Here is a 12,996-nt window from a genome sequence, read left to right on the forward strand (position 1 = left end):
AGGCCGCGGGGTTGCCCCGTTGCCCGCCGGGGGGCAGCGTGCGGGGGACCCGCCTCCGCTGCCTGCCGCCCCGCAGCGCCTCTGCCAGCCTGGCAGTCCCCGGTAGTCCGGGGAGATGTTGGCAGCCGGGAGAGTCCGCAAGCGATGGCTTCAGAGGCAGGCAGATCCCTCACCTCGCCGGGCAGGGCCGGGTGTTTCGGGGTTGGCTCCCCCGCGCCCGTTTGTTAACAGTGTCCATCTCTGACCGCGCGGCAGGTGGCTCCGTGGCAGGACGGCATCTTTCTCATTTTTTCCAACGGGAGCCAGGTTTTTTTCCCGGTATCACGCGTGGATGACAAGTCCCATAGGGTTCCTGATGGTTTGAGAAAAAAATCCTTCCTTGTCATTCCTGATGTTTCAGACTCCAGGGTAGAAAATGTCTCTCTTTCTTTCTTCATCTCTCTCTCTGTGTCACACCGGTTGCACAAAGTCTGTCCCTTGGGTTGAGGCTGTGCTTTCTGCTTTCGCACTTCTAGTTCCTGCTCCCTGATTTAGCGCCTGGCGAGAGTCTGGTTTAGTTCTGTCCATTTCCCAGTCTAGTGGTGTCTGATACTTCTGTGCAAGGATCATAACAGTCTATCTAGCTTGTTGCCATTTTTGATTTGTTCTTCCACTGACTTGCATATCCGTAGCTGAGAGGCTGGCTTAGTATGTTAAATATGCTTTGGGTTTGGTTGGAAGGTGGTTGTTCTGTTTGTTAAGGGTTCTGCTTTTGAGTTTCGGGAGAGACTATGTAGGTATGCATGGGGTTATATTTGGCTTTAATTTTTGATCTTCTAGTGCTCTGCAGTGGAGTAAGCATTTGCTTCTTTGGTTGACATAATACTGCAGGATGAGTATTGTTTCCTGTGTGGTGTTTAGGAGGAGGAATTAGCCCAATTCTCCTTTGCGTTGCAGTCACGGTTGCTGGATTTCCTTCCCTCATGTAGTATTGATTTGCAGAACTGCAGATGCCATTTTTGTGGGGAGGAAGAGTGATTCCTCTCAGTACAATCGCTTATTAAAGTAGTTTTGTCTTGGTATAAAAGAAGGGGTTAGATTATCTTGTCAAATAGTTTGAGCTACCATTTCATTGGGTAGAGAGCTCTGTCCATCTCATGTTGCCTTCTACTGCACGCACTGTTACTCCATTTCTCTCTCTCTGGGAGGGCCTCTGCGCCCAAGGAGGCTGCACTGTTTTGGTGCTGCAGCAATGATGCCAAAGGTGCTGCTTTTTCTCTGCAGCTGTTCCCCTCTGAGTAGCATGGGCCATGCAAGTGTTTTTACAATTGCTCCTCTGGGTTGATGACATAGAGCCAGGTACACACCAATGTAAAATTGGTACTTCATTCTTGGGGAGGCTCTGGGAAATTCTAAGGAGCAGGAATTAGTGGTGATACCTGCACCTCTATACCTCGGAGTGAAGTGGTGGCAATGGTAGTCATTTTAGAATGAGGCTTCTGGTGCACACTCACGTAATGTAATGATGGGATCTGATCTGAGCCTAACAACTGCACCTCCTGCCAGATGCAATGTGGGAATTGGGGAACGGATCCCATCATGTTATTACTTCTTGCCAGTGCAGGGGGATCCTCGGCTCCTCCTGCATTGACAAGTTGAAATCCAAGTGTCTGAATATGGGCTGAGAACTGAATTTGGGTGCCCATTGAAGACCCAGGGTTGTCTGGGGACTGGGGCTAATAATCAGCCGATTGTTGGCCCCAAACTCGGACAGTCCCAGGTCCAGTTCATCTGGAGCTGTCAGAGTAGACAGTCAGCTGATTGTTGACCCTGACTTGGACAGCCCTGGATTCAAGACCCAAGGCTGTCAGGGCTGGGGCTGACAACCAGCACATTGCCAAACCCCTGCACTGGGTGGGGCCTGGTGGGGCAAAGCCTGCAGCTTCCTCTGCTGGGGACTCTAAACCTTGCACTGAGCTGCCTAGCGCAGGATTTAAAAGTCTCTTCAGCTTCTCTGTCCTTACATTGCAGACTGGATGGGCTGATAATCAACTGATTTTTAGTCTCGGGTCCCTTCCAGACCCCACTGTGTTCTGGGCCTCAGGACTGACTGATTGTTTCCTGGCCACACGTTAAATTTCAGTAGCCATACAAACCAGCCATAAAAATATTTTGCATTATATGTGAAATGTTTTTACAGCTCATTCTCCAGTTGATGATGCCTTAAAAAAGGTACGTGTAACATCCTTTCTATTTATGTTGTGATTAACATGTTAATCTTAAGAACATAACATAAGAACATGAGAACTGCCATTTACTAGGTCAGATCATAGGTCCATCTTGTCCTGTATCCTGTGTCACTATCCTCGCATCCCACCCTAGTACCAAGTAGTGGGACCACCTAGGTGAGGACAGGAGCAAGGGTCCCCAGTGGACCAGCCTGTATTCCACCCTGATCCCACAAGCTACCAGGGAATACAGCTAGTAGTTCCTACATGCAGCTGTCACCGCAGGCTTGTGTCTGGTGTGCTTCACAGACACCCTCCACACCTGCCTTTCTTGCCAACAGAGGGAAACCCTCCCTTGTTTGCAGCCCTTTTTCTGCCTCCTGAGGAACCTCCTTCTGAAGTTCTGACTGCATTTCTTGCACCCTTTCTTTTATGCACTCTTTGTCTGTGGGCCCACCGGGTCCCACCCTGATTAACCTCCTCTTGGCTCTGGCCAAGCTGTCCATCTGTCAGACCAGGAAGGAGGGTCTGGTTTGGGGGAACATAGGAGAGGGTGGCACTGTTCTCCTGTCACTCTTCCGTTCACATCTCTTGGCAGAGTTTAATTGGTTGTCATCCACAGGCTCTGTCAATTCATTCAGGGGGCAGTGGGTGTTAGGCAGTGAGCCCTTCTTGGTGTCCCTCTTTGGATCCCTTTTTATTAACCTATAACCATTGCTTCCTTCCCTGTTTTATTTTTTTTTTGTCCCAAGTAATTAGTTGCTATGCTTCCAGTGACCTCTGTGATTAAGGGGGGCTTAATTTTTCCTTGTGGGCCTAAGCGCATGCTTTTTTCATGACATGGCAAATAGGCCTGTGTCACACAGTACCAGAGTGGATGCTGAAAGGCAGAGTGAACAGGGTATGACCAGGGTTTTTCCCCTATTTCACTCCCATTTGCAGCCTCCAGCATTAGAGTCTAGGAAGTTTTGATTCAAAGGCTGGTACCCCTAACTCCCATGTTCACTAGCTAGTGATGCACCTTTCCTCCAAGGACTGTCCAATCCCTTTTTGAATCTGGTTAAACTGTCAGCTTTGGTAATGTTTTGTGGCAATGAGTTCCATAATTACACATAGTGTGAGAGAGAACTTTCTTTTGTTAGTGTCAAACTTGCTACCTCCTAATTTCATTTTATGATCTCCAGTTCTTGTAGTGTAAGAAATTATAACTAATGAATCTCTATTTACTTTCTCTTCACCATTTAATACTTTGTAAACCCTTATCAAGTTGCCCCCTCAAGCATCTCTTTTCTAACCTGAATAAGCCTAGACTCTTCTCTCCTCATATGGAAGCCACTGATCAGACTTGTTGCCCTTCTCTGCTTTCCTTAGTCCTTCTATACGCTTTTTGAAGTGTGTGACCAAAATTGGTCACTGTATTTGAGGTGTGGCTGCACCAAGGATTTATAAAGAGGCACCATTATACTTGTTATTTACAATTCCCTTCGTAGTAATTCCTAACATGTTGTTGGCCTTGTTGATGGTAGCTAAGCACTGAGCTGAGATTTCTATCAAACTGTCTACAATGACTCCCAGGTTTCTTTCCTATGTGGTAATGTAGATTCCATCATAGTATAGGTATAGTTTGGATTGTTTTTTTGCATCACTTTACATTTATCTATATTGAGTTTCACCTGCCATTTGGTTGCCCATTCACTCAATCATGCAAGATCCTTCTGTAGTTCCTCACAGTCCGCCTTGGTCTCTAGCACTTTGAACACTTTTGTGTCATCCGCAAATATGGCCATGTCACTAGTCGCTCCCTTTTCCAGATCATTTATGAATATATTAAACAACACCAGTCCCAGCCCAGATCTCTCAGGGAACCTGCTGTTTACTTCTTTCCATTCCCAAATTGACCATTTATACTCACTCTTTGTTTCTATGCTTACAAGAATTTTATAATCCACAAGTGGACCTTCTCTGTAATCTCATGATTGCTTAGCTTCATTAAGAGCCTGTGGGGGGGCTGCCATCGCAAATCACAGTTTACCTCTGCTGCCAGAGCGGTGAGAAAAGTGGCTGCTGCTGAAGATCAAGGACGCGGTGGCGGAGATGCTGCCATCAGAGGACATGCCACGCCAGAGCTGGAGAGGGGAAAACATCAGCTGCAGAATGTCACTGGGGATCAGGCGTGTGCCCCAGAACCTGTGTGGCCACATTTTGAACTGGCATCAGCATGTAGTTACATCAGCTGGCCCTCAGAAAGTAGGATAAAAGCCCCACCGACCCACATTCAGGGAGGACCAGAAATGAGGCCTCTTGAGTGCCTGGAGAAGCATGAAACTGATGAATGCACTGGCGGGGCGAGTGGTGGCAACCCTGAGAAGTGGGATGCCTTGCTAAGGCTGGCTCGGAGGACCAGGATACTTACTTCTCTCCAGACTGTGGATCCTGGATGATGCTGGCAAAGACTGGGACAGCGGTGAACCCAGGGGTAGATATACAGTTACTGGGGCCCTGTGATCCAAGCAGGGTGCAGGCCCCACCTCCTGCGGCACGGCACATCTGCGGGGGAATAAGTGTGGCATACTGGCTGTGGGGGAGGGGCAGTGGCTGGAATTTCTGGCCAGAATGGCTGAAGATGCCCACAACCTGCTGGGCGGGAGGGAGGGCCACAAACCAAAGGCAGGAGGCTCTCCAGCGGTGGCAGCAGTTTTGGGGGCTCCATGCCGCCACAACGGTTTGTTTCATGGTAAATCTGCCACTGGGTGAACCTAGAGAGAGGAAAAAAGAAGAAAGGATATGAAAGCTCTGAGTATCCTTTGGAGAGGAAAGAGAGTGCCCTGAGGGAAGATACCTCAGGGTGAGCACCATAATGAATCGGGCCAATGTGAGGCCTACCAAAAGGATGATACACCGTCCGAACCGGGATGAAGATTAGATAAGGGTCAAAGATCCAGATGTGGCAGATTGACTTAGCTTTAGCCCCGGCCAAGGACTAACATCACTGGTTGGCACAAGGCGGGGTGTAGGGGAGGCAGAGCTCCGAGATGATGACTTAAGCAAGAGACGGAAGAGGCAACCAGGAGAAGCTGGATTAGAGAACTTTCTCCCAGCAATAATCCATAACATCAAAGACATGGCAGGTGAGAACCCCTGGGGACTGTTTTTGGAAATCTCACCGGAGGGCAAGCCATTGACCTGAAAGGAGACAGCTGTGTCCTAATGGCTCAAAAAAGCAAAGCATTCAAGTGAATGTCATGGGTGATTACAGAGCCCTTGATGGGGGTCATGGTCAAAGGCTTTTTGGAAATCCAGATATACTATTTCAGCTGGATCACCCTGATCATGCCTGCTTATTGACACTCCTGAATAAATATATTTTTGTTGCCAGACTTCATTTGAATTTAGTTTGGTTTAGCTGGCATGAAGAAATTACTCCGTCCGCAAGAATACAGGTAGGATTTGTCATTGGCTCTTGTACATAATGAAGATAAAATCACCAGCCTCTTGGGCAGTATCTATTAATGAAATAATGGTTTGGCATATGTCATGCTAGGAAATAAATTGTTAGTCATAATAAGAAAATGGCAAGTGTCAGTGGCGCTCCACTATTGCAAAGGCCTTAACCTAATGTATCAGCAAAATCCCACATATTGTACAGCTACTAGAAGTGGAGTCTACTTTACTTGTCACAATAGAACTAGCTGGTCATTAATATGTTATACAAGCACATGTTCAAACAAGACTGTAGTTTGTAAAAGGTGATCAAACGATCTGTTACCTGACTTCTTGAGCAGTAACAGGAAAATAGATTTCCCTCTGCACCTTTTCCTTATTAGTCTCTTTCTTTAATTCCTTTTGGAAGAAGTTCCTCACTAGTTACAACACTTCTGCTTGCAACTGGACTGCCGCTTCTCAAACTCTTCTATAACCTGTGTGTGCATGTCAAAATATTTAGGAATCTATGAAGATAAGCTGTCTTCAAAGGCAATACTGAGAAATTGGATTAAATTTAAAAAGAGTTCCTTCATGAGAATTCATCTTAAAAAGCTGCTGTTGTAGAAGGTACAAATTTAGCATTGCTTCTTTTAACATTCAGTAATCTCATAAGCGTAGACAGACCTGTATGCTTTCTGTTTCTTCAGTTACTATTTTACTTAGCAGTCATCAGTACTTTCCAGTTTTAGTGCAAATGAACATTTAAAGTGATTTGAAACAGGTGGATAATTGAAAGATTAATGTGAAGTCATCCCATGTGCACAAAAATAGGGCAGTTTACAGCGTCTTTCTGAAGTTCTTAGATTGATTTCCAATTAGAATCAAATATTGTTGTTTTGCCTATTTTAATGGAACCGCTGCATGTACATTATTGTGGGAATGGTTACCAAAACCACATTATTTAGAATCATTGCCTATATTTCAGTAGTGATAATGATGAACACTTTAATGTTTTTAAATAGGTATTGTGTGGCTCTAAACAGGATTTCTGGGTCATTTCTGGTCTACAAGAGTATCTGTAGATACAACACTGACACTTTTTTAACCACCATTATGCATGGTTGCTTTTCTTCTGTCCCCTAATGGCAGTGGTGACAGAAACACCACTCTAGTTTTAGATTAATTGTCTTCTTTCTTGCTTTCTTTTTTATTTTTTTGGTCTGTCTTTCCCTCTATTTTAGAAGGGAAATTTTCAGCTTTCACTCTTCTCTGTACCCTTGCGTGTGAGTGCATGTGTATTTTCCCTCACCTTAAACTTTGTATAAACCTTATGACCTAATTAGGTGAATGGGGATAGAATTTGCCCCTAGCCCTAAAGGCTAAGCTGTTTATTTTATTTGGTCAGATTTTTTGTATATTAGAGTATGTGCGGGGTTTAGTTTGGATGTTTTCCCCAGGCTCTAAAGAGAAAAGTTCTGTTTTCTTTTTTCTTTTTTAAGACAGTAAATTAGTCCTTAACATAACTTAGCAAAATATGTTTATATCATTAATGTAATACTTTGCTTCTCTCAGGCTGAAAGATGGTTATTATGAAATTGCAAAAGGTCAAAGACAATTTGGTTCCATTCTGGCAGAAGATTAGTCAGGCTAATGCCCACACTGAGTTCTACTGAAGTTTATGGGCCTCTGCTGCTGTCTCTGGCTGACTTGGGGGTCTGGGAGGTGGGCTTAGAGACATTTCTGCCCCATGGTACCTGGAGGGTTGTGGACAGTGCCTGTGCAGTGAGCTGGGCTTGGCTGGGAACAGCAGTGGCAGTGTGTGCAGGTTCCTCCTTTCAGTGCCTGCTGCCTGACTGCCTGCCTCTCCTCTCCTGCATGTATTCCCCACTGGCTGGGAGCAGGCACTGGAAGGAGGAACCTGTGTGCTGCTGGTTGAGCCCATTTCCCCACACAGCTGCTCCCAGCAGTGCAAGGCAGGAGTGGCTTTGGGGTTCCCCCATGCTTCTGTCAGCTGAGGACAGTGGTAGTGGTGCACAGCAATCCAGCACCTGTTCCCAGCCAGCAGGAGACACCTGCAGGGGAGGGGCAGGCAGGGAGCAAGCACTGATAGGAGAAACTTGCAGACCACTGTGGCTGTTCCCTGCTGAGCCTGGTGTCCTGTATAGCTACAGTTTGTAGCTTCATCAGGGCAGGAGCAGCTCTGGGGTTCCCCTACACCCAGATCAGCTAGGGACAGTGGCAAAAATGAGGGACCATCTGTCTCCCTGCACCCTCTGTAGATCTGCCTCTGGCAGCTGCTGTTAGGATCTATTTGGGTAGATTCACTTTTGAGATCAGGAGCTGTGGAATTCAAAACAGCCAAATATGAATCTGTTTTAAAACTAGCAAAAGCAATGGACAGTCTTGTATGGTGATTCTAATATATGTATACACATGATTGTATATCCAGGACTCTTGCCATTGCTATACAGTATACAATGTTACTTAACAGTGATTTTTCCCTAGAGAAAAGGAGGAGGGAGAACTTCATTGTGATTGTTTTTAGAAGCAGTTGTAGGTAGTGAATGTGGAAAGCTATTGTTTGTAAGGGGCCGCATTTTGTCACTCTTACAAACATTGAATAGAAGTTAGGTTGTACAGTAAATGTGTTGCTTAGTTATTTCACAGATTTCATAGACATTAGGGCTGGAAGGGACCTTGGAAAATCTTTGAGTCCAGCCCCCTGCCCCAGGGGCAGGAAGTCAGCAGGGGTCATAGGATCCCAGCAAGATAAACATCCACATTTTTCTTGAAAGCATTCAAAGTAGATGCTTGAACCACATTGCTTTACTAGCTGCAGCATCATGTTGATGGCTCATGTTCATTTTGTGGTCAGTCATGACCCCCAAGTCCCTTTTGTCCGTACTGCTAGCCAGTGTAGCACTGCTGAGCCTATAAGCATGCTGTGTGTTTTTTCTTCCCAAGGTGGAGAACCTTAAATTTTTGGTGTTAAATACCATCAGGTTCTCATCCGCCCATTTCCTGAGCCTGTCAAGGTCAGCCTGGATCACCCTCCTGTTGTCAGGTGTGGACGCTTTACCCTAAAGTTTGGTGTCATCGGTGAACTTGCCCAGTCCACTTCTGACTCCAATGTTCACATCATTAATGAAGATGTTGAATAATATAGGCCCAAGGACAAAGCCTTGAGGGACCCCACTGGTCACAGCGCGCCACGATGATTGACTTCCATCAACCAACACCCTCTGGGCCCGACCATGGAGCCAATTCCCCAGCCAGCGGTTCATGGTGGACCTGAGGCCACAGTTGGCTAGTGTTGCTAAAAGGTGATCATGGGATACCAGATCGAAGGCTTTTTTGAAGTCAAGATATATGACATCAATCTCTTCTCCCTTGTCCAGGTGATAGGTCACCTGGTTGTAAAAGGAAATAAGATTGGTCGAGCAAGACCTACCTGCAACAAAACTGTTCTGACTATCCCTCAGGATGTTGCCATTGACCAGTCTGTTAAGAATTGTCTCTTTGATAATCTTTTCTAAGACCTTCCCTGGAGTAGAGGGCAGGCTGATGGGCCTGTGGTTTGCTGGATCCACTTTCCTCCCTTTCTTGAAGATAGGCACCACATTGGCCTTCTTCCAGTCTTCGGGCACTTTACCAGAGTGCCAAGTGTTCTCAAAGATATGTGCCAGGGGCTGAGCTATGATGCTTGCCAGCTCTTTGAGTACCCTTGGGTGTAAACCGTCACGGCTGGCTGACTTAAGGTATCCAGCCTGTCAAGGTGTTCCTTCACAAGGTCGGCATTGATGGAGGGTAAGGAAACTCCCTCACCCAGGCCTTTCCACTCCATAATGGGCAGGGGCATCCCTTGGGATTCGTGAAAGACTGACGCAAAGTACCCATTTAGCAAGTTGGCTTTTTCCTGGGCGTCCGTTGTCAGTTGTCCTATCTGGTTTAGCAGGGTCCAATGTTACCTTTGCTTTTCCTCTGGCTCCCCACATATTTAAAAAAAGGACTCTTATTGTCCTTGATACTTGTAGCTAGTTGGAGTTCTGTTTTAGCCTTGGCTTTCCTGGTTTGCTCCATGTAAGTCCAGACCAGTGCAGAATATTTCTCCTTGGAGGTGGATCCAGTCCTTCATCCTTTATAGGCCTTTCTTTTGTTATAAATAAGGGTAGCAGAATTTGACCTAACAAGTTTTATAATAGTACTAATGAATTAATCATTCCCTTGACCAGGATTTAGGGTTATGATAACAGTCAAAGCAAGTTTGTGAAGACAAAATTATAGCATCAGTGAAAAAAAAATATTGTGTTTTCAAAAGAAGTGCAATGTTATAGAGAGAAAAAAGATATTGGTGGAACTAAGTTAAAGGTGGAATTCTATTGTTGATTTGACTGTTTACTCTTTTACTACTACTATATGGTCCCATATGAAAGGACAAGTAATTCTTCTCAAAGTATGGGAGCTCAGTGTATCTTTTTAGGCACTGGATTAGCAATCCAAATAATACAGACACTAGTTTTATAAATTCACATTTTCCAATATCAGGATTAGAATATATATATTTCTGAATTCTGTATTATATAAAAGTTATCTCTGTTTAAGAATGATTTGCAACACAGGAGGATACATTCCAGAAAAGAAAAGAAAAGAAAAAAACTCAATACCAATATGAATAAGATGCAGACCGTGCAAAACTTGATCACTTTTTAATATATTTTATCAGTTTTTAACCCTTCCCATATTTCATAATAACTGTATGCATTCCTGTTCAAACTCCCTCTTGCTATAATTTTGCCTTCTCTTTTTAATTCTCCCTTTGGAAAAATTATAGAATCTAACCTGAATTCGACTGTTTTCCATATAAGCACTCTATGATGTGAGAATTGTTAGGACAAATAGAGAATTGTTAGGACTTCCCATGGCGAAGATACAAGCTACTGGGGGAGAAGACTTAGCCAGATATAAGTGCCTCCAGTGATTAACAAAGAGTGGGTATGAAAGATTGAAAAATATTATTTTCTTTATTTCACAATGGGCAAGACTAAAAACTCCATTTAAAAAAATGACATAATTACTATTCTATCAAACACAATTAAGTAAAAGGTTTCATGTGTTCCTGACTAATATTGTTTCATTCTATTTTTTTTCATTGTCCTTGCTCTGAAGAATTCAGAATGTAACTTATGAAAATACTAAACAGGCCGGTACAAAGAAGAGACTTAAAATCAACCTTTGTCTTGGAAGGCTGTTCTCTTGTATGAGCTGTAGTTTGGAGCAAGATGGAGATGAGAGGAGGCAAAGGGAGTTGATGGGAAAGAAGGCAATGGGAGTGGGGTTGAGAGCTGAAATGAAGATAGAGTTTAAATGGAAAGAATTATGCAAACCAGAGAAAAGCGTTGTTCTTTGAGTTTTAGTTTTGAAAGAAAGAGAGCCACTGAGGAATTATTTAAGGAAGAGCAAATGGGTTTAGACAAATGGAATAGTAAGATAATGGGTAGCTGAATTGTGAAGAAATTGTAAAGTCTACATGGACAAGTTGAGAAATCAGAAGCCACAATATTGACAGTGTTCCCTAGTGGATAAAACCCTGCATGGGGACTTAGTGATTGAAGGAAAAGTCACTTTATCTTCAAGAGCAAATTGGATGCTTATCTTGCTGAGATCCTATGACCCCAGCTGACTTCCTGCCCTTCAGGTGGGGGGCTGGACTCGATGATCTTCTGAGGTCCCTTCCAGCCCATGTGTCTATGAAATCTTTCTGTGCCTTGGCTTTCTATTTGTACAATGGAGGCAACATTTACAAAACACTTTGAGATCTACTGATGCAAAATATCGTATGAGACTTAAGTGGTCATAGTACTATTGTAATTTTATTAATATTCCTAATACAAACAAGGGTACTGAAGTACCCAACTGTGGAGTATAGACTCTAGGAACTTTGGTATCTGTCCTTTCCTGTTAAAAATCAACGAGCACCCTCCCCTTTAACATTTTTTAAAATTGGACAATGAAAACAACAGCCCTAACTGAACTCTGTTACCTGCAGCCGGTTGGGAATTTTTTAATGAAATCATTTATTGTTAGAAAATGCTGACTCATGGACATTAAATCCTTTTATGGGAAGATATCTGTTTGTCTACAGCTTTCTTTGGGAGTTTCTGAGGGGCAGGATGGTGTTTCAAGAGGAAATAAACACATCGCCCCTGAGAAGCCATTGGAATGGTAGCCAGGGCACTTGCTTGGAATACTTGAGGTAGGCAAAATTCCCTGTTCAACCTGCTGAGCTTTTCTGCTTGGTATAAATAATTTTTATTGTGCTGTCAAGGGACTAGCTCTATGTTTTGGTTAGGGTATTTGCATGGGTCATGCAAGACCAAAGTTCAAATACCTTCATTTCAGGCAGAGAGGCGACTTGAATCTTACTTCTGCCCATCCCAAATATATACCCTAAACACAAGACCATGGGTTGTTCTGGTTGTGATTGAAAGCAATGTTGATTTCTCCCTAACAAACTTCAAAAGGTTGCAGATTAGTTGTGATGTGGAAGAGGAAGTTTTTTGAAATCTCACACTTTTGCAGGACAGGAAGGAAATGTCTAGTCCAGCTCCTTAGCTGTATCCTAGATAGTAGGGCTGTGTGAAACTTCAGTCCCTGATTCAGTTTGGTGGAGATTCAGCCTGATTCAGTGGCTGAATCTCTGAATTGAATCAGGAGGCCTTTTAGTCTCTCCGAATTGAATTGGAACCCTCCAAATCAATTCAGAGATTCGGACATAGATGCAGCTTTAAATGTGTTTTTCTACATACCTTGAGGTACCAGGGGCTCATGAATGCTGTGATGCTGGGGTGGATGGAGCATCCCACAGGAGCATGGGGGGCTCCCCAGCATACTCAGCAGTAGACCTGGAAGTGGACCAGAAGTAGTTCTGGTCCACTTCTAGGAGTGTGCTGGGGGGCCTCCTGTGACCTCCAGCCTGGTGACTGGTGCTGTCTGGGTCTCGGGGGGTGGGGGTACACACAAGTAACACATTGTACCAGCAAGACCTGTGTCAGTTCCAACTAGGCCTGAGTGGACCGGGATTTTGTTGGTGAGCTGGGAAATAGATGCAATTGGAATTGAGTGAAAGGAATTTTGTTTTATTAGTACAACAGCTCTTCTGCTGTAATAGCTGTTTTGTATATGAAAAGCAACAAATGGCTATTTAGTAGGGGTGTGCGAAATGCCAACTCCCGTGGCCAATCGCCAAGCCGGGGGTGGGGGGAAGCCCCCCAAAATGCTCCCTGGCAGACCGGAAGTGGACTGGAAGTATTTTCAGTCCACTTCTGGATTTGTCACCAAGCATGCAGGGCCCCTCCCCCCCCCCCCC

General features: G+C 44.6%; 1 protein-coding gene across 1 annotated transcript in view; it reads left to right on the forward strand.

Moving 5' to 3' along the window:
• Positions 1–12,996, forward strand: part of SLC4A10 (solute carrier family 4 member 10) — a 423,280-nt gene that overhangs the window by 558 nt on the left and 409,726 nt on the right. The window lies entirely within an intron of this gene.

Source organism: Gavialis gangeticus, unplaced genomic scaffold, assembly GCF_001723915.1.
Source record: "Gavialis gangeticus isolate Ggan-Ray unplaced genomic scaffold, GavGan_comp1, whole genome shotgun sequence".
Taxonomy (NCBI): domain Eukaryota; kingdom Metazoa; phylum Chordata; order Crocodylia; family Gavialidae; genus Gavialis; species Gavialis gangeticus.